The 21,339-nt window shown below is 35.0% G+C and overlaps 1 long non-coding RNA gene across 1 annotated transcript in view; it reads left to right on the plus strand.

The window, feature by feature from the left end:
* Nucleotides 1-18,710, plus strand: part of LOC140712318 (uncharacterized) — a 212,704-nt gene extending 193,994 nt beyond the window's left edge. The window contains exons 3-4 of the long non-coding RNA XR_012093849.1: nucleotides 8,380-8,465; nucleotides 18,424-18,710. This is a non-coding gene — a long non-coding RNA (uncharacterized lncRNA). The remainder of the gene's footprint in view (nucleotides 1-8,379; nucleotides 8,466-18,423) is intronic.
* The last annotated feature ends 2,629 nt before the right edge of the window (nucleotides 18,711-21,339 follow it).

Consider the following 21,339-nt stretch of genomic DNA (forward strand, 5'->3'; position numbering starts at 1 on the left):
CTTGAAGCCAGGCCTTGACTTTTCTTCTCTAACTAGGAAAGTCCTGGATGACACCTTCTTCCAATATAAGACTGTTTCATCTACACTAAAACTCTATTGTTTAGTGTAGCCACCACCTTCACCAGTGATCTTAACTACATCTTCTGTCTATAGGTGGCTTCTGTTAACCAGCTCAATTAGACCTCCTTTCTTATCACAAGGACAGAGGGATTTCTGTACCCCAGGGTTTCTTGCTTTGGTGTACTGGAAGAATTGGATCACACGTGGGTTTGGAGAAAGAATGAAAGGTTTTATTGAGTGCAAGTAGCTCTCAACCGATGGAGCCAGAAGGGAGACGGTCTTCCCTTGGAGTTGGGCCAATCGGTGGCCAAGTCTCTCCTTTGACTGCCCTGGCCAAAACCCCACCTCATTCTACTGGTCGATGGCCTGCCAGCCTGCTGGTGCCATCAGTGTGCTCTTGGTGTGCCCCTCTCCAGGTCCTTTCCACAATCAACCACTCGAGTCTTCTTCTGCCAATGGGATTCTCTCAACATCTGGCCACCTGTGGCTGCCTGCTGGGGTCTCTGGGGGTTTTATAAGCATAGGTTAAGGGTGCAAAAGGCCAGGGTGGTCTTGGGAAATGCAACATTTGAGCAGAAAATGCCTGTCCTTGCCCAGGTCTGTGGGGATGGAGCCCTAGCCAGGGACCATGCCCTCTTCCACCCAGCACTTTCCTTCTCCCTTTCCGTATCATTTAAAGAGACCATGCTCTTCCCTTCCCAGCACTTCCCTTCCGTATTAGTGACATTAAATCACTGATCACAAATCACCATAAGAGATATAATAATAATAATAGAGTGTGAAGTACTGCTATAATTACCACAATGTGACACAGAAACACAAACTGAGCACATAGAAAAATAGTGCCAATATACTGCTTAATGCAGGATTGCCACAAACCTTCAATTTGTAAAAAACTCAGTATCTGTAAAGCACAATATAGCAAAGCACAATAAAATGAATTACGCCTGTAGTAATTTTCAATATCATTCAGCATTTATTATGAGTTCATGTCAAATTTTTACTTTTATTTTTTCCAATTTCTTGTTCACCTATTTATTCAGTTACTCATTCAATTATTCATTTATTAAGCAGTTTATGAAGTACTGTCTATAAATCAAGAATTGAGCTAAGCGTTAATTATTCAATGGTGAACATGAACATTTTTCCAGTATTCTCTGTAAGTCTTAGACTAGTCATTCATTGTCTGCATGTTTCCAAAATAATTGCAAATACCACACAGTTCATAGCAGTACAACTCGTGAGGTAAATAGTATAGTCAGTGAAGAAAATAAATTTTAAACAAACCTTATTAAAGCATGTGAGAAAAACATCTTGCTGAGTTTTCATATTTCTTTCTAGTTATGAATCAGAGGAGAGAGAGACAGAGACAGAGAGAAAGAGAGAGAGAGACTAAATTAGCATGTCAATAAAATACCTTTCTTCTCTTTATGTTAATTATTAAATAACAATATTTTCTCATGACTCTATGTACTCACATTATTTAACCAACAGAATGTACTTTGGTTAAGTAAGAATTTTTGGTGTTGCTTCTGAAGCAAAACATTCAATCATTTACCATTTCCCACCCTACTCGGTGCATTCATTTCTTATTAGATAGAAGATGGTGTCTAAGCAAAGCCTCTTTACGTCTGCAGAGGCATAGAAGCAGAACTGTAACAATAACAGCTTCTATAGAAGACAGACTTTAATATATCCAGAGGACAAAGGACCATAGCTCAGGAAAAGCTTAAATTTTCCTACCTCAATAGTACATATAATGAAATTGATAAAAATATCATCACCATAAACAACAAAAAAAACATATTAAAAATATGATCTCACAGTGCTCATAAGCATCTGCTTGCTTTCCCAAACTACTAAGTTATTAAAACATAAACTAACCTGATACTTTTTGTAATCAGTATTTTTGGATATATATTTAGCTTTCACTTGTAAAATGATGAATAATACTTATATATATTTATGGGGTATAATGTAAGGCATATATATTACACACACACACACATACACATTGTAAAATAGGCAATCAGAATAATCTTTCATCTCCAAGTATTCTGTACCTTTTAATGTGATAGAAAGAAACAAAGAAAAAGCAACCACTTTCTGTTACTCAGGGAAGCTTTACCCTGAGATTAATAGTAGGTGCAGTACACTAAAATTGCTTTGCCAGATGACTAACCACCTCCTGCTTTCCATTTGGAAGGTATACATGCCAGATGTGGTGAAACTTTGTCCATGGCACATGGCACTGAAAATTGTAAGCAAACCCAAAAGAAAATGTCAAGACCCAATTCATAATTAAGCCCTAAAGAATACTGTTGTTTATTCTTTCTCCCTTACCTCAATATTTTCCATAAATAATTTAAAGATCAAGGTTTTCAGTCATTTCCCAAAGATGTTAAGATTATTTGAGTCTCTTAAATAAGAGGTGTCCACAAAAGATATATTTTTAAATGTGAAAGTGTATCAAAAGGGGTCAAAATTTGCTGTCTCTCCTGGGAAATGAGACTTTTCTCTAATATTTAGCCAATGTGCTGAATATCACCAATAATGCAGCCAAAAAATGTCACTCTCAAGGAAGGGACTTGGGAGAAAAGATGAGGGGGGAGAGAGAGAGAGAGAGAGAGAAAGAGAGAGAGAGAGAGACTAAGTTGCATATCGCCAATCAAACATTGTTCAATTTTTCTGCCTTGGTATTGTCAAGACTATGGTACAATGACTGCTTAGGTATAAAAATAATTTATTTTGCCATACTTTGTATTAGAGTTTTATCATTTCTAGGTCATAATTTTTTGTTATTGTTTTTACACTGTTAAAAGTCCACTCAATAATAAGATGGCATTAGTGATACATTCAGTGGTTATAGGTAATCAAGTAAAATCTAAATTAAAATAGAAAGTAGAAAAGATTCAAAACAAATTTTAGTCTATGTATTATGGAAACGGCATTATCTTAGAATCTGTGTGGCCAGTGTCCACTGACCGGTAATGTTAGTGTGCAACTCTGTATAACATTTCCTAAAAACCTTAACCCCATCAGAAACCTTGGGGTAGTGGGAGCTTCATTGTCTACTAGATATCTGATATCTTTCACCTGCTCATAATCCTGTCATGACGACTTTTTTAAAAACAGCAAGAAGGAGAGAAAAAGAAAATCAGCCTGAAGTATTTGTCGGCAAGATTCCTTAATGTCCGTTTCAAAAGTCACAGATTACAGTTTAAAATGGAAGTCCCTTTTGAACAAAGAAGGAAAGGTTATGAGAAAATACAGTTTGCCTTTATTGATGAACAAACCAGCTCTGATTGCATCAGTCCTGTAGCTCCCCCACATGCACCACTTGGATATTGCCTAAGCCTCTGGAAATACAAGAGAGGAGCTTCAGCCATAGCTCTTCCCGCTGCTGCTGCTAAGAGAACCCATCTTGACAAGCATTGCACCCAACCTCTGCTTTTCTCATTTAACATACTTTATAGGCTGCTCGTCAGGTGGTCTCTCAGTGGTTTGCTCAGCTAATCCTAGGAACATGTAAAAGTCATACAAATTATAATTTAAGAAAAGTAGAGTCAATTGACCACTGATTGTTCTTTCTTCTTATCCCAGTACCTGGTAAGAGCATCCAAGTGTAATGATTGTGAACTCAAATAACTTCTGTTTCACTGCAATTTATCTTTGCTAGTAATAAAGTCAGTGGTTTCAGCTTTAGTCTCTCTCTCTCTCTCTCTCTCTCTCTCTCTCTTTCTCCTTCGCCCCAACTCCATACCTATCCCTCTAGCACAGGGCACTTCCATCAAAGACACATAGTAATTATGAGGTATTAGTGCTATGGTTGATCTTCTTTCATTCCTTATCCTTTGGTAAATGAGGGAAGGGAGGAAAGGAATGAGAGGAACAGAAGCAGACTTCTTATAGAGCAAAATCTACAGGTTTGTTCTAAAAAGTGCCGATATAAAGATTATAGCACTGATTTTCATAAGCAAAATCATTTCCCTAATAGCTATTACTCATAGCAGAGTTTGTATTTTATATTCTAGTTTTTCCCAAGTGGCAATCTAACTCCTGCCCACACCCATACCCTTCTGCTTGGGTAACAAATAATAATAACTTGTTTAAAATTTTTTGCTGTTACATTGTTAAGAGGCGTGTAATCATCCACCAGCATCCTCCTCTGGATGCTGGCAATAGTGGTTTGAAAACCTTTGCATTTACACAGATTTCTCCAACCTCTTTTTTCCTCTATGTCACTATTCATTCCCAAGCATATTTATCTACATTTTGTTAATTGCAATTTAAAATTCCATTTTAAAAGATGTACATTTATACTGTAGTAATTTTGAAGGCGAGCTGTTATTTCATTGGGTTGTCATTCTTTCCAGAAATCAAACCTTCCCTGTCACATATAAATAGATTGCTTGATATACATGCAATATCCTGTCGGTGTCATGCACCCTTTTCTTTAATCTGACTGACATGTCACATAATAAAATGCTCACTTCAATATATGTCTGTTGCATTTTGCTTAATTCTGGGCTTAGTTTAATATTAGTCATGAATATTTCTTCCAACTAGACATGAATTTGAATATATATAAGACACAGTTTATGTTCATACTAAAGCACAGGCTTCACCCTTATTTTTTATTGCTTATCCTGTTTGTGATGAATTAAGTCATCTCAAGGAAAGAACTGAAAGCAACAGGGACCACAACTGTTATCTTTATCCACAAGTCAGGTAGAGTGTGAGTGGGTGAAATTCAACTGCTGTGCTTTACTTTCCCCGAGCATCAGAGCTGAGCGTTGGAGAGGTCTGCTCAGTGGGAGAAAAATAACAACAGATGAAACCTTATTACAACTCTGGATTTCTTTGAGGCTAAAAAGTCACAGTACTTTCTAATGCCCCCAGTGCCATTATATTTATTTTATGCTCCTTTTATTCATAGCTAGAAATGACTTTGTTGTCATTTCTTATTACTTTTATTTTAAATATCTTTGAATAAATAAGAGAAGGAAAAACTCCTTAAAGTGATTTGTATGTGAATGTACATATCAGTGTACATATATACACGCCCATAACATACACATACACATATACATGTTTGTGTATATATATGCATGGGTGGATATATAGTATTGTAAATACAAGTTCTAATAATTTGAGTATGTTTTCTTCAAAGTTTAAAATAATTACAAAACTTTTTGAGAATTTACTTGACGCATTCAAACATAAAAAATAATAACAATCTATACACATTGTCTTTAGAAGTTTCTATTATGAGTTTTATATGTAGCACATTTTAACAATTAGTATATTGGATTGACACTTTTTATATTTCTATATCCTGTAATGTCTTCTATAATATTTCATGACTGCAATGCCCTAATCCCATTTTTGAGTTAAGTATTCACAGTCGATTGGCTGGCATACATTGCTGTGGGAGCTCTACCTGGGGATCTAAATAGACACATGCTCAGTGAAGCCCCATTATAAAATGACCTTTTTTATCCTATGAGTTTAAAAATCTTATAGGGCAAATCATGTTCCTCGTGATTATTGTATATTTCTGCAAATAAAAAAAAGAAAAAATTTAAAAAGTGCTTTCCAACACACCCTAAAAATACAATTGATTTTTTTTGCAATTGGTGATATATGTGATATGTGTAGCATTGTGTGTGTGTGTGTGTGTATCTTGCTTTTGAATACTTTTCTTTCTTAGAGATTTTTCTGCAGTTTATTTATTTTATATGAACATTTCTCATGGTATATTTATCTCATGTGAATATATGATATATTTTATTTTGTATTTCATCTTTGAAACAAAATCTGTACCATTTCTACAAAGAAACAGAGCACACATTGTTTATATGATGGGCAGCTTGGACTCCCAATAGATATAGACAATGGATAAAATGAACTACTGGCTAAAACAGATTAGATGCCAAACTCAGTTAGGCTTTGCCTAATTCTATAAAAGTATGTCAGTTAGGGACTTACTTGACCTAAGGAAAATATAAATCTTGAAACAATATCCTAGCTGATTACTTATTCAGACTGATTGTGCTGCAGCCACTGCTCTACTGGAACAAAATACAGCCATGCAAACTTCGCCCATTCCCTTGGCCAGCTTGCATAAAGAAACTACCGTGACAAGGTGCTTTATTTAATGACACCAGCAACATAGAGCAGATTAGTGATAAAACAGAAAAAAGAAACAAAAATTAAGTTCAGTTTAGACAAGATTCTGTATGAGCTTGACATTGTTCTTGTCGAGTGCTTTCAAAATGCTTCAAGAGTTTCAGGGCACAATTGTTCCAAAAATCTTGGGATCATCTAAATCTATTAGCTTAATACCATGGGTTTTCTTAGATAATTATTTATGACACCTGAGTGCTAGGAGGCTTATCAGAATTAAAATGTCAAATATTTTGGAGAAAATGGAAAACATATATCTACCAATCTGAGTAGCTAAGCCCTTGTACAAGAAACCATTGGACACGCGTGCTGCAATCACTGTTCTGAGGGTAGATGCTATAACAATCAAATTAGATGATCCAAAGGGGATGAGAAAGGAGTTTAGAAATGGAAACGGTACTTCAAAAAATGAGGCTGGGTCAAGCATTATATGAGCACTAACGTGAGTATGGAGTATAATATAGCAACTTGTTTTTTGAAAAGCTAGGCACAGTCTAAGGTAAGCCTATTGTTCCCCAAAGGCCACTTGCAGTTACTGTTATCACACTTCCGTCCTTTCTCCAGAGCCTTCAGAAGCTGTGACAGTGCTTGCAAATGTGATGCTCATGACAAGTCCGTCTGCTTCTAAAGCATATCAAGAAAGCTGAACACTATTAACAATACTAATGGAGAGATTATCTTTAGCACTGATTTTTTTTTCTCCTTTGAAAATAAAAGTGGGAGGTTTGTTTTAACACCCTGCCCTTTTCATAAAGGTTGCAGGAAGCAATTGAGTCTCTCTGCAATAGGCTTCCTTTTCAAGTTTTTCACTTAATTAAAAGACTACATTTACTTGGTTAAAAGTGAGCTCTTTACTAAGAAGTTTTAAAGATATAAAACATAATGGTAATAAAATTATCAATAGCCTTCTGTCAGAAGAAGAGAGTATTTACAAAAAATAGTGGACAAAGGGAGAATTACATACTTTAAAAGTACCCATTAAAGAGGCAACATTGTACGAGAGTTTCCTTATTAGAGCAGTCTCTTCTGCCAGGATAGCATAAAGACTATATAGTAGCCAATTAGAGAGCATTAATGTGCAAATTTCTCCAGAAAACTATGTAAGCAAAATTTTTAGGGACCATTTTCAGATAGAAGAAAATAAAGTTGTCAAGACAAAATCAATATGCTATAGTTTGGTATGCCAACATGTACTTCCTCTAAGCCGATAGATAGTGTTTAATATTAAGATATTACAAATGGACAAAACAGAATATTCAGACTAAGGCCCTTTTAAAAATGAGTGCCCAAAGTGATCCATACTGATTTCAATTAACTCTTTAAAATGGAAAGATTTTTCATATTTTCATAAAATATGATATTACACGTAATACATATTTCAAGAATTTCATAATTCTTTGGCAGAGCCACCTCCCCGAGAACTTACAATAAAGACCATATTCTCCATTGCAGAACAAGAGCTATTTTATGCGCGTTCTCCCTGTTATACTTCTAAAGTTAAAAGTTAAACAAATCATTTTGTAAGACAAAAGTAGGAAGGTCAAATTGTTTTCCTTTATCTGGAATGGTTACTGAACCCTGGTGTTTGTCTTCTGCACATGTTGACATTCTGCCTGCCTTTCTCTTTTGTCATGGATTTCAGCTATAAAGTGTGTTCGTCTTTAAAACTAAGCCTCCCTGTGTCATATGTTCAACCCTGCTCTATACAACCCAACACAACTTATCACACTCTGACAGCTAATATTTAAAAGAGAACACACACGTATTTTGAGGTTTGATAACTGCTATCAATCTCGATAATGGGTATCCAATCCAAAATTGTGACAGATATCTAGTGGATTGAGCATCTACCGTGAGCAGCTAATGTTGAAGTAAATGAATCAGTGAGGCAGCTACTTCACATCTATAATTAAAAATAAAACAAATACATGCCACACAAATAATGGAAGCCAGAGAAATCTGTCATAGCTGCAAAACGCATGAAAAGATGAAACTTATAGTTGTCAGTTTCCAATTTACCTTTCTTTGATTTGCTTTAAATAAAAGATTGTGAGATTTTTTCTAAAGATTTTTTATGGTAAAAATTTCAAGATTTCCAGTTCAATATGTCATTGCACGTTATTTTCACAGAATCTGCGAGTACAGAGTACAGTGGGCCCTGAAACAGCATGGCTTCAATGCTTAGAAAATGCTCTCTTCTAACAGAGTAAATCAAGGTACAGTAACCTCCAAAAGCCAAATTGCAGCACAGGGCATAATGGGTAATGCTATGTAAATTGCCATGTATGCAACTGGAATGTTATTACAGCAAAACCAAATGGTGATAGCTAATGACCTCAACATTTGATTTTCTAGGTGCATTTTAGTCTTTCTTTGTTTGAAAATATTCTATCTGAGATCACAGCTACACTACACTGATGAGCCTAAATAAAAAGTGCAAATCTCTCTACAGTCACTATTATACCTTAAACAAAGCAAATTTGAAGACAGTAGCTGAGTAGTCCCCAAATTTCTCTAATGGAGGTGGTATATATTTATCAGGAAAATATTAAATTCTGATTTTCAGTTTAGGGTAAGTTTCTTCCCTTAGGAAAATGTGATGCATAACATTTGATTTTGGCCTTTAAATTATTCAGACACATAAAAGAGGAAGGGGGGAGGCATAAATATGTTTTTCCTGGCCTTACAGTGTCCATCCCACATTCAGCAGTAAATTATTTGGGGATGGAATGGACCATATTCTGTGTCCTTAATAGCCATTTGTTCTAGGAAGTTCAGTTATTGAATATTGTAGCATCATTTTTGTACCTGAAATGAGTTTCACTCCATAGCTGATATGTTTCAGTTGAGGTGAAATAAAACAAAAATGTTTCACTATGAAGTCTTTCCCATAACTCTAGTTAAGATTTTAAAAATAAATCATAACAAGAGCTCCAAGAAAATATTTATTGCTCTTTCCAAGCATTAGGAGAAATGCTTCTCTGGACCTGTCATTCAGAGCGAATCAAGATACCACCGTTCAGACATTGCTAGAAGTATCGCTGAAAGATTGTTAGGAATAACACACCTGGAAAAAAATATTCAATTGTTTCTTAATTCATTAACAATGTAAAGCTGACTGATACAAGCAAGCAAGGAGAAATTTTTATTTTTCTGAATCCAAAGGCTGTTCAAAATAGCTTTAAACTATTTTTTGCTATAATTATATGGTTTCTTCAATTGTCACATTACTTACGTCATACTGGACTTCCTTTCTAAAAAAATGACCGTTTGTAATTTGTGTGACTTAATAAAAAACCCATGTTTCTGGCAAATAACTACTTCTTTAGAAATTTTATGTCATAGAGAAAATATACATACACTTCATTTTAAGTATTCTTGTTTTTATTTTATAGCAAGGAAATCAAATTGCTAATGAGATCAACAAAAACGCCACTTAATGTTTTCTTCTTCTTAAATTGTCATTACAGAATAAATGACACTTTCTATTTTAATAGTTATAATCCATAGGTAACATTTTATGGATGGAAGGAATATTCTTTTTCTATATTGACTTCTATGCCTATGCCTCATGTATACTCACTTGGATTTATTTTATATCCTATTATTGGTTTAGTTCAAGACCAAATAAATTAAACAATGAATAGTCTACAGATATTTCCCATGGGGTAAGGGCACTTGATTTTATTTTTCCCTCTTCCTACATAATATTGCAATAAGCGTCTTTTGAAACGCATGGCAAGCTGTCTGTGTTGCTGCACTTCCTTTCATTCCAAAATACAGCATATGCATAAGTAGTGTTGGACATGAAGACTTTTTCATTAAACTTGTTTGCACATTAAAATTACCTGGGTAAAATTTTAAACACATTTGGTTAACATAACCCATGTGTATTCCTACAGCACAGATAATCCCCCTGCACACATTCTTGGAGAGACTGTAACAAAGGAGCAGCAATACAAGTCAGAGAACAATTCTGCTTGATTTTCCTGTGCAGTCATTTTATCAGGGACAAGGAATATTCCACAGTGGTGCCCAGATGAAGGCTGCACGCATTCCCCAGCATTGCATTGTAGAAGAAAATGAAAAACCTAATAGCATTTTGATGTATTCCAGTTAGGTTTTCCATTAAGAGAAAAAGGTGATATGTTCACACCATTTGTCAGGAAAAGAAGAAATGAAGAAAATGTTGACAATTTCATTACACTCTGGTTATGGGGTGATCTGAACTTACCTATTACAAGATAAAAAAAAAACAACAATTCCAGATATTATTAGTTGAAAGCATTATTGTTTATAGTTACTTCAATGTGTGCTACAACTCTGGAGTTGATATAACTATATAAGCTCAGATTTAAAAGGAGATATTTTATATCATTTACAACCTCACTCAAAAAATTTGTATGCTTTTGAATGCCATAGTATCACACAAAGTCGCACATTGCTGGATATTTCTCTGATAAATTCAGTCTTGAAAAGAGGATGTACAGATACCATAAAAATGCTTCTAAGTATATCATTTTGTTCGTGACCTATGTATTTATTCAGAAGATCTTTTTCCCATTTTTCACATTTTTTTTTCTTTATTATTGACTATAGGACTCTTGGATTTTCTGCTGAGAATATTTCCCTAGGGAGAACAGTTGCTGTCCATTTAAAATCAAAGTTAAAAAACTGAACATTTTTTTTAGGGTGTCAGAGAGACAAGTGGTAGATTCAATCTGTTCAGGTAGAAAGTCAAGATTATACACAGCTTTACTTATGCTTGCTTTGCTAACTATCATTAACTAATATGTTAGGGTCTTTTATATTAAAACATATTTGCTATATGTGTGCTAACGCATATTTACTAAAATGCTATTTGAGTCTGTGGTTTTGGAAATATTTTTTTTAAATGCATCATTTATAAACATTAAAATATACAGAGCATGTAAAACTGCATAGGCATAAAAGACTCGCATCTGATTTTTAGTAAAATGACTAGTTTATTGAAAAAAAAAATCATTAAATGGTGAGTTTATTAAGTACTTGTTACCTGAGGATAGCCATGTATGTTAATCACTTCTCACACAAAAAAAGTCATAACAAGTATTATTGCATAAATATATGAGGCCTGGAGCACCAACCAATAAAGAGAGCACAGATTAGTCTACTTGTATGAAAATTAGGGAAAAGCTGATAGGTTAGTGGAAAACAGAGGGTATGAAAAGAGGCAGCAGAGAATGAGGAGTGTCAGGAGAACTAAGCTCACCATAAAATAACTTCCCAATCAGTATGGAACATCATATTCACTTACACTAATATTACCTTCTTTCAACTTCATAATATTTCTGCAACATATAATGTTAGCATACATACATTTTATTTGGTACTCGTTTTCTAAGGCAATTATCAGAGATTCACAGATTCTAATCAAGAAGGAACTAAAAGTGCATCAAGCTCTTGCACAGTATTCAGAAGGGTTTTCTTATTCCTATACAGGAACCAAAGTACTGTAGAGGACTTTATCTGAGGAGGCTCCTTTGAATTCAACCATGAGTTCTGTTTCCATCCAATTGCTTAATTAATGCTAAAATATTTACCTTCTTACAAAGTAAAATATTATTATTTCAAGTAAATCTCAATTAATATATCTCAAGTAGTGTTACAGAATGTTGGTTTAAAAATACATACAAAATAAACATAAAATAGGAAATTTATTTTTTCCAAACTGTAATAATAATATGCACTATGTATATTTTTCAATTTATAAAACACTTTTTCTATAAATGATTTTTTAAATTCAAATACATACTTTTGTAGATTTTGGAGCCAGATACTGGTGTTTGGGCTTCTTCTGTCCAGGTACATGATAAACTGTTCATTCCTGCCCATTTAAAGTTAAGTACAGCCATATGCCTTACTTTGTTCTATGAAATGTAATAATAAAATGATGTGAATCACTTTCAGGTAGGTATTTTATGAGTTAGCGTGTGCCTTCCCATGTTTTTCCATCTTTTCACCTTGGTGAACAGTAGTATCTCTGGTAGTGACCTCTCTATCATCTTGGGTCCCAAAAGAAAGTTGGCAGTGACTTGAAGCAGAGTTTGCTGCTGGCCGGTAACGGACATGTTACATGAGTAGGAAATAATATTTTATTGTCTTAAGCCATTGAAATTTGGGAGTATTTCATTACCATAGTTTAATTATATGCTGACTGATATATTTCTGATGTTATTAGTGTAATTATTATTTGTGTTTTCAAATTAGAGAAATTAAAGATCTAGATAAAACAGAAAGATTTTACAAGAATATCTAGTCACCAAATTTAGTGAAATAATAAAAATGCATATTCTCTGACTTCAGATACTATGGTTTTGAAGTACAACAATAACTAAAACGCCTATGTACATATATTGTGATCTGTGAGCCAAGAACCCATTTAAGCACCTTTCAATTTATAATATCATGTTATCTTCATAATAATCATGTGAGGTGCCTGATACTGTACTCATTTTCCAGATGAGAACATTGAGACTTCATGAGGTTAAATCACTTGTTCACCATAATAAAAATGATAAATGTTGACATAAAAATGCTTTTCAAGTCAATCTGACAATGGATTTCTAATCGTAGCCAATCATTTTATTTCATCCCGTGATACAATCTAGTTTCCAATTTTTAAAATATTAAAGTTTAGAAGATTCGCTTTTTCTAATGAGCAATCATATTGAATCACCTATAGCAAAACTTATTTAAATATTTGAAAAATGTACTCACTTGGTGTCTGTAAACTTCTTTTTTTCCCTTCTTTCTGGGAAGGTAAGTTATCATGGGAAATCAAGTGAAGCAATTGAGAGAAAAGAGGAGGAAAGTAGTCAAATAAAAGAAGTATGGTATAAGGAAGATCAAAAGCCAAATATTTATTACATATCAGCACCTGTGATAGTGTGTGACACGGTCTGTCAGACTATGTTACCTGATTTAAGGATTTTAATATGCCCTTTCCCCACAAAGTCTTCAGGTGAAGGAACTAAAATATTGCACAGTCAGGATAAAATCCCAGCATTGTGACAATTTCTCTAATGTCCTATTCTGGCTTCTCAACTAGATATTAAGAGATATTTGTTTGTTTAAGTTAGCCCATGGGCGTCTCAATTGTTAATTTGAACATCGATTTAATTTACAACACTTTTAGTAGAGTTTGTTATTATGTAAATCTGCACATGATCATAGAGTCTTGGAAATTGTTTTTAATGCCAATGCTATTACAAAAAGCTTGTTTTCAGACCATTGTATTTCTCAAAACAAATAAAGCAATAAGAAAAGCTAATGAAGGCATTTTTCTCATAATTCACCTTTTTTTCCAAAAATAATTTATCGTTCTGCACACACACACACAGATACACACACACACACACACACACACAAACTGGCATATCCTAGAAAGCTTCTCAATGCTTCCTGCAAAGAAGAAATAAACAGCTAGTTCAAATAAATGAACTTCATTTTTGATCATAACCTATGAAATCCACATGCGGTCAATGACACAATTATGTGCCATTGCAAGTGGCTAGCTTTCAGAGTTTTCTAATTTCTGACCTTTATTTCTTGTTACTCATCCATGGAAAAAGGGAAAATGAGCTAGAGACATTGTAACAAAAGGATGAGGATAAGCCATTCAACCCTGATTGTTGCCCTAAGAAGTAAGCATCAGCATATCCACCTTGGAAAGGTTCTGGCCACTGAGAGCAGATGGCAGTACTAGATTGGACACAGAAATAGTAGAGACAACACTACAACTTCCTTTTGCTCCACAATAACCTCTCTGGTATCGATGTTTTAGGGACAAGGGCATTTTACCTAAATTTGCCAATCATCTGCAATAGTCATGAATAATAAAAACTAGAATTTGTGGAGAACTGTACAGTGTTAGAAGATTTTTTTTCTTAGACATTATCTCTTTTCTTCCTCTGAAATAAACCAACATCATTATTTTGAAGATGAAGGTATTGATTGTCAAAACGCTTAAGTGAATCCAAGTGCAAATCCCAATTTTTTCACCCCACTACCTGAATATTTGACCGTACTTCATCACCTGCCATCATATGTAAAAACTTCTTGGAAAACATATGAACTGTTGCCACTTTCAAGGGGATATAGTGGAGTCTATGGAAAGCGGACTTAAACAAAATGGTTCTTAATCAGACATAATATTCAAAATGCTCCAGTATAAAAAATTTTGTATAGAACTATGGGAAAAATATCTTTAAAATAATCATAGGAAAGAGAATAATTTAAAGTATTTCTCTGTATGGTAATCCCTATTCATCCCCATATTGAGTGAGCACCAGAACCTGCAACGCCAAAGTCTTTTGAGACTCAACTAATTAAAATGTTTTTCTTCAGGAATACCCAAAGGAGTTGTGTAACTTTAGATTTGTTTAAAAGCAACAAAGATTTATTGAAAGTGCTTTATCTGAAGAACATCATATAAACCTGTCTTAGTTAACTTAAACATGAAGAAGTTTTAACCAGCACCAAATGATTTACAACCTTAACTTCCAGTTCCTTCTCATTTAGTAACTAGTAAAATCTATGGCTTGAAAGGGATATGGGAAATACCTGTGTATCATCCAGTTTAAATTCTTTTTCTAATGTCTCTGGATTATTATGAGTAAAAACATGTTATAGAAAAGGAGGAGAAGCAGTGGTCACAGCAAAAGTTTCCAGTGGAAGAATGTAATATAGCTGATATGTAATACCAAGGAAATATAAGAAGCCTCAAAATTCTGCTACTTATTGCCCTCTATCAAATTAGTGGAGCTTCATGGTAAAGTTATACACATAAGGTATTATTTCAGAAGAGTCTATACAATACAAGAAAACTGGGAAATACTATAAATATGTGTATATATAGTGTGTATATGCGTATATGTGTGTATTTGTATATATGTATATGCATATGTATACATAATTTTGAATACAAGCATACATATAATAATGAGCACATATAGTTCTTAAAGTGTTAATTAATATGCATAATATGTTTCTGTGATTTTTGTGCCAATTTTTCTAGTGTTCCATCAGTTAATGGCCTCTTTCTTTTTCAAAAATGTCACATCAGACATTATAATATACAGACACTCTGTTCATATGAGTTAAGAAGAGTAAATTGACATTGAGAGCATGAAGGGTTATCAGCTTCCCTATAAGGGCACTTGTAGCAGAAATCATTGGTATCATCAGTTAATCAAGGCAGGATATGAACAAGCTCGACATAAGAGTTTAGAGTTAACATAGAATAAAATAGACCACATAGGGTTCTTTGTGTGTCTGAATGTAACAGATAACTATTGTCCCAGGGAAAAGCTTTAAGTTGTCCTATTCCATGCAGAAATTTTTAAGGATAGAAGATGAATATAGTAACCTAGCTTTTTGTGAAGGAATAAAATGTTTGACTAAATCAGTAGATGCTGGCCGGGTAATGGCCAGAACATTTCAAGGAATCCTCTGGGTCAGTGGCTTAGATCAACAATTCACTCATTTAACAGTATGCTTCCCTGACAGAACAGTAAACAGACCTTTCAGAAACACATATATATTTGGAAATATAAATAGTAAATCCCTTCTGACAGACAAATTGAACTTCAAGAGTACTTGGGCAGAAGCAATTCAGGTATCTAGATTTGTAAGAGTTGTCTACTTGCAGTACATGCCCCAATGTGTCCTGAAGTCAATCCAATGTAATCTATTCACTGAGGAGTTAGTTTATCATTCTCATGAAGGCAGATCACCAAGTATGTGCTAAGGAAACCAGAAGGTTGGACGGAGGAGTGCACCACCTAAAAGAAGGTCAAAAGGATAAAAGGAAAATGCAATTTAAATGTAGGCCACCAGTTTATGGTCTTAACAATGTCCATCCATTTAAAGCAGGGCCACAGTTTCCACCCAAAAATTTCTGCTTATTAATGTCTGTGAGTTCCGCAAATCTCTTTTCTGTTATCATGTGTTGGTTGCTCTGCTCTTCCACTCCTGCTCTGTCTCCTACTTGTCTTCATGATCCCTGAGCAAGGCCACTTGGGGAGCCCCAGGAGCTGCCGTCATCCATCTCGGGATCATCAACGTCAAAAGCCTAGTCATATTATGATTTCAACAGAGCCTCTAATGTGTGGGCAAATAAGACAGTACTAAGGTGTGGAAAAATAATGTTTTTGACTTCTGAATCCTCTTGACTAGTTTCATCAGCTTCTGTATCTAACTTCCCATCTCTATGGTGTGCTTATTACCACTCCAAGACACCTAGTATACATCAGAAGCCTTTCCATTTTAGTCTATACTTCTCATTTCCTTTCTTTTTAACCCAATGCCTCACAGCTAACATGAAATAACATAATCTCTTTTCGATTAGCTGACAAACAAGTGCCCCATGCATATATAAATATACAGAAACAAATTCTGCACTTGTTTGAAAGCAGGAGATGGTATAGCCTGTACTAATTAACGGATTGGTTTTAATTATGATTTAAGATTATAAACATGTATTTTGATTTAAGGACATAAATATGTATTTTGTAAAAAATTATGTGATTTATAAAAGTGAATTTTCAGGGTATGCGAGACCCACTACTCTGCACCCACCATTCAGCTTTCCTATAAGAAAGTCCAAAGTCTTTACTTTCTGCTTAAATTGACAATATTTTTGAAATTATTCATTGTTCTGACTTTTTTTTTTTAAGACAGAGTTTCACTCTTGTTGCCCAGGCTGGAGTCCAATGGTGCGATCTCGACTTACCGCAATCTCTGCCTTCAGAGTTCAAGTGATTCTCTTGCCTCACCCTCCTGAGTAGCTGGCATTACAGGCATGAGCCACCACACCCAGCTAATTTTGTATTTTCAGTAGAGATGGGGTTTCTCTATGTTGGTCAGGCTGGTCTCGAACTCCTGACCTCAGGTGATCCCCCTGCCTTGGCCTCTCAAAGTGCTGGTATTACAGGTGTTAGCCACTGCACCCAACCTGTTCTGACTTCTTATACAAAATAAAATAAATACAATTTTTGGCTGCTTCTGAAATATATTATATCATTTTTATTATTATAATAAAGTGATACTGTTAGAGTAGGTAGTCAGGAAGACACGAGTAGGGGAGGAGAGGGCCACCCTCTCCCACCAGCAATGTCAGGTGACTGTCAGGTGATGGTCAGGCAGTTGATAAACTGTGTCTCTAAAATAATAATTGGTCACAGTCAGCACCAGGGAAAGGTAGCCTCCTCATAGAAAACATCTGAAATCTGTGGTTACCAGCTTCCAGATCACATCTCAGGAGTCTGGAGGGTGGGCTCAAGCATGTACACTCTGGGGCAAAATGGCAAAGTTTAACTGGTATATGACCTTCTAGGAACACTTGACTGGTAAGGGAAGAACAGCTTGAGTGAGCATGTGCACAGTTCCAGCGAACACATTGCGCATGCAGCCTCTCCCAAGTACTGGCAGGCCAGGGCACATGTGGACAACCTATCCCAAGGGAAAAATCAGGGGAAAGAAGACTGTACGCATTCCAACTTATAAAACACCAAGTCGAAAGTCAAGCCACAGACTTGACTCTCTCAACTTGCCTGCTTGGGCCTATTCCAAGTATGCTTTATTTACTTTCATTCCTGCCCTAAACTGTTTTAAGAAACTTTCACTCCTACTCTAAAATTTGCCTCAGTTTCTCACTCTGCCTTATGTACCCTCGGTCAAATTATTTCTTCTGAGGAGGCAAGAATTGAGGTTGCTGCAGATCTGTATGGATTGGCTGCGCAAGGGACTATCCACATTGGTAGTTTTTATCAGGTTGTATTTAATGTTCTAGCCCTGAGCTACACCTGTCTACATAAGAAGGCACAAACTGTTGCCTTTTCTGTGGCTTTATGCTGCATATATTATATATATTTTAAAATTAGATATTTGGGAAGCACTTCTGCAATGTCAGAATAAGAACCTCCAAAAAAATCTACCCTTCCATCCGTCAAACAAGCAAGAACACTGGCAAAAATTGTCAACATTAACTTTTTAAAACTTTGGAAATTAACCAAAGGCTGGCAACAGTATAAAGAATGTTTATTCAATAAAAAGTAAATTTCTGTAGGAAGAGTGAACATTGTGATGTTTTTAACCTGCCCTATACCACCCTTTTTCTCCCCAACTCCATAGGATCCTTGAGAACTAGAAGCCCTGAGCCACTGTTGATGTGAAGACCAGCCTGGCAGCACCCACAGAAGAAGAAGAGATAAGGAACCTTCCACAAAACTCCATTCTCAGAATATTTTTCCTTTTTTTTTTTTTTTTTTCATTTTAAATGTTACCTGCCCTGTCCTGTAGGTATTTGAGTTTGTGACCATTAGTCCATACATTTAATTTTTCCTTGATCTCTTTTGTAATTTTTTCAAAAACTTTTACTCAAAATTCTCTACTGTTTTAATCCCAACCATTGCTTTCATTTCTTCACCCATGTTTTATAATTTAGTTACATATTTTTATTTTAACAACATTACAACAAATGTCTAAAAGTCCTGAGAATTTTCCAAATTATATCTTAATTCTTAAAAACTTTTTAATGTCTGTTATCAAAATAACATACAATTTTAGAGTTAAATAAGATTTCAAAGATATCATAATGAATTTATAGAGAGACCCTTTAGCTTTCTTCTCTTGGATTCAGTGTAGCTAACACTTACTCACTTAAACACTTGTGATTACAAATTGAAAAGAAATAAAATAGGAGAGCTTAAACAAGAATGAAATACATTATAAATGAGTTGAATAATTAGGTTTAATGAAAAAACTGAAATGCCAGAAAATTTGGTACAGATAATAATAAATCAAATATTTTTCACCATTATGAATCAATTGTAATGCTGAAAGTGAACAACAGGTATTTGATACTTTTTCTCCCTTTCTTGTTGGGGTAGCAGGACCTTTTCATTCCTCATAACAGCTCAAATGCATGTTAAATACCTGTTCTTCTATCACGCATTCTTTGAGAACCAGATTCTACAAAGTCCCTCAACGATCTATACCTCCAGGTATTTGTGCTTTTGGCTAGTGCCTTCCACAGAGAAAGGGGCTGATGTCTGTGCCTAAAAGGACCTCGTTGAAATGATGGTGTCTGACTTTTGAGGCTATATCATAACAAATTTTGCAGCCGACACCTTTTTCTCTGGGAGTAGTCAGATTTCAGACTTCAAAAATCCTGTGGAGTGACTCACTGAGGAAAACACTGAGTTTTCCTGCCAATACCAGTACCAACTTGCCAGCCATCTGAGAGAGCCATCTTGAAGGCAAATGCTCTAGCCTCAACACACCTTCAGATGACTGCAACTCCAGCCAACATCTTGAAGTCTCATGAAAGGCCCTGAGACAGAATCACCCCAATTATCTACTTTCAAATTTCTAACATATATATGTGAGAGACAATAAAGATTTCTTATTGTTTAAGCCACTACATTTATGAGTAATTTGTTGTTTTGAAATGGATAACTAATACAGAATTTAATACCTGACATTAGAGTGTTTACTGTCAAACAGCACTTAAAACTTTGGAGACTTTGGGAAAGGGGCAAGGCAGGAATCACAAGAGATTTTAGGAGGATGATAGAAAAAGCCTAAAGCACATTGAAGAGACTAATAGCTTCTCCTCAAGGTCATCAAAGAGTCTTCCAGTGAAGACTTATGGGGAAGTGAATAAAATGTTATTGGAAACTGTAAGAAATATAATCCTTTTAATGTAGTGGCAGAAACTTAGCAGTACTACTGCCTCTGGTAATGCAAAAAGTAGATAATGTACCTAATGAACTGATTGACACAGGAAATGTTTCCAGCCAGAGTTTTAAGTATGTTGCCTGAATACTACTTACTGCTTCGAATAAAATATCAGATGCGAGTGGAAAGATAAAGGTAGAACTATCATACATAAAGGAGCTGGAATTTGCTGACTTTGAAACTTACCAATTTTTCAAGATGGTCAAATATACTAAAATTAAGAAATAATTTTGGGACAAAAAAACAAATCCAGGGTACTCTTTGGAATGTATAGTAAAGATACAGCTAAGACTGTGGCTGTAAAATATTTGTTAAGATCTCAGAAGGATCCAAGACCATGCCTGAACAAAGAACTCAGAGATATGGCTTCTAAAAGGTTTAAAGGTTTTGTCATTCAGCAGCCTTGGTAGAAGCCCACAAGAGGGAGTGTTCATTTGAATATATGTATGAGTGTGGCATTTGATTAATGAAGTAAACCCCAATAAGATTCATAGATGACCACAGACTTCTTAAGAAAAGTGTATGCACAAACACACCATCAACTTGAACTAAATGGGGAAAAGAGACTAGAAAATGAAAATAATATTTTGGAAACCAAAGTTTCCAAAAGATGAAACCTTGTTTATAATTACTCTGAGGTGCGTGTATTTCAAGAGATATATCTCTTGAAAAAGTAACCATGAATCAGAGAGTGTAACAAGAGCCTGTGGGCAGAGCAACAAGTCACGGAGACATGTTCCTGGGCCTTTGAGTCTTACTGAAAGAACATTAATATACTCCCTGTTGGATTTTAGAACTAATGTGGACCAGTAGCTTCCGTGTGACTCATTTATCCCAGCATTTAACAGGACAATCTGTAGTGATTACATCATGTTTGTTCTATTACTGTATATTGGGTTTATGAGGGGAGAATGCATGTCTCTTTAGTTCACATGAGTTCAGATTGAGAACATTTCAGATTGACACACCTATAGCAGTCTGCACAATTATATTTAAATTAAAATTATTAATTTCTATTATGCACTTCATAACATACTTAACTACTTAAAAAATAAGAGCATTCTTATACTTCATTTCCAAGCAAGCAACCTCTTCTTTTTGTCTTGTGTATAAGTCAGCATACTTTGGTCACAATTAGCAAAAACCTAAATTTGATCTGTCTTTTAAAGAGAGAGAGAGAGGATATAATGTTCAATTAACTTAAAATATGAAACACTGGACTGGGCTTAGGCATCACTAAAGGTTCAGGTTTTTTTCTAATTGTCATTATTCATTATCTGGATCCTCATGGAGTTTCATCTTAAATGC

This window comes from Chlorocebus sabaeus, chromosome 8, assembly GCF_047675955.1.
Source record: "Chlorocebus sabaeus isolate Y175 chromosome 8, mChlSab1.0.hap1, whole genome shotgun sequence".
Taxonomy (NCBI): domain Eukaryota; kingdom Metazoa; phylum Chordata; class Mammalia; order Primates; family Cercopithecidae; genus Chlorocebus; species Chlorocebus sabaeus.